Source organism: Bison bison, unplaced genomic scaffold, assembly GCF_000754665.1.
Source record: "Bison bison bison isolate TAMUID 2011002044 unplaced genomic scaffold, Bison_UMD1.0 scf7180017851927, whole genome shotgun sequence".
NCBI classification, from domain to species: domain Eukaryota; kingdom Metazoa; phylum Chordata; class Mammalia; order Artiodactyla; family Bovidae; genus Bison; species Bison bison.
In genome coordinates this window covers 18,318-19,612 of record NW_011482500.1, presented here as the reverse complement: position 1 = coordinate 19,612, position 1,295 = coordinate 18,318, and positions in this window count along the sequence as shown.

Genomic DNA, 1,295 nt, shown 5'->3' with positions numbered 1-1,295 from the left:
GGACAGAGGCAGAGGACAGACAAGTAAAGGGCTCGGGCTGGTTGGGAGAGTGCCCAAGGACCACGAAAAGGATCCTAAAGTGGAATTGACAAGAACCTTGGTGAGCCGGGGTGAGTTCAATTCACCAGGCTCGTTTTGAGCCCACTCTTTGCTGGGCTCTGTCTTGGATGACTTGGTGCATACAGTGGTTTATAAAAGCAGGTTCTTGCCCTCAGGGATGGTGACCTAGGAAGAGAGAGTCAAGAAAGCAAAGGGTCAATGAAAGCTTTTAATATAGAAGCTCAAATGAAATGCTTTGGGAGCCTCCACAGTGGAGGGATGAATTTGAGATAGGGGTCAGGACTGCTGGACAAGGTGACCTTTGAACTAGACTCTGATGGTTGGAGAGAATGTGGGAAAAAAGAGATGGATGATGGGACATATCAGGGAGGAAGGCCTTGACTGCTCAGCTGGAGAGATTGACTTCTATCCTGAGGACAGTGGGAGCCATAGAGGAATTTCAGATGGGGGTGACAGTAAGGTCTAATGGAGGGAGCAGGGGCTTTGAAGCCCCCAAATCCAGATTTGAGTCCCAGTTCTGCCACTGATCAGCTTGGACCTGGGCCACACCACTACTTTTCTCCAGCCTGCCTCCTTTTCTGCAGGTGAGGACCACCCTGTTTCGCACGATGGTGGACTACCATGATGGAAGAGTGGAAAGGGGCTTGGGAAGCAGCAGACATGGGCTCCACCCACATGGCAAGGGGGGCTGGTCTCTCGCCTCAGAGGTCACATCAGAAGTTAGATCCAAAGTCCCCTCCCACCTGCAGAACCGCAGGACCACAGGTCCCCTTTCAGGCTTCATCCTCAGTATCTTGGGACATCCCCAGCATGCTGTTTCACAATGCTCCAAGTGCACACCCTTTGGGTCTCTGACTTTCCAGCTGCCACAGGCTGCTCCAGGCCATGGTGCCACCTGCCTGTGCTCTCTCGGGCTGTTGTTTATGTCAGCACCACCAATCTGGCCCTGACCCCCATGACCACTGCCTGCGGTGCTGTTTCCACGCCTCTCCTGCCAACGCTCACCTCACTGGTACTGCGCGAGGCTGCCAGGATGCTCTCTGCAGCTCTGTCCTGCTGGCTCTCCCTTTGCTCTTGGGCCATCCTTGGATTCCACTCTTCCAGACAGTCCCACAGCAGGACTGCTTGTCACCCTGGTGCTAGACCTCCTGGCACGCTAGTCACTTTACGTGCATTTTTCTCAGTCACACACATGAGATGGGCTGTGGTAGCGATCGAGACAGTGACTCAGGACA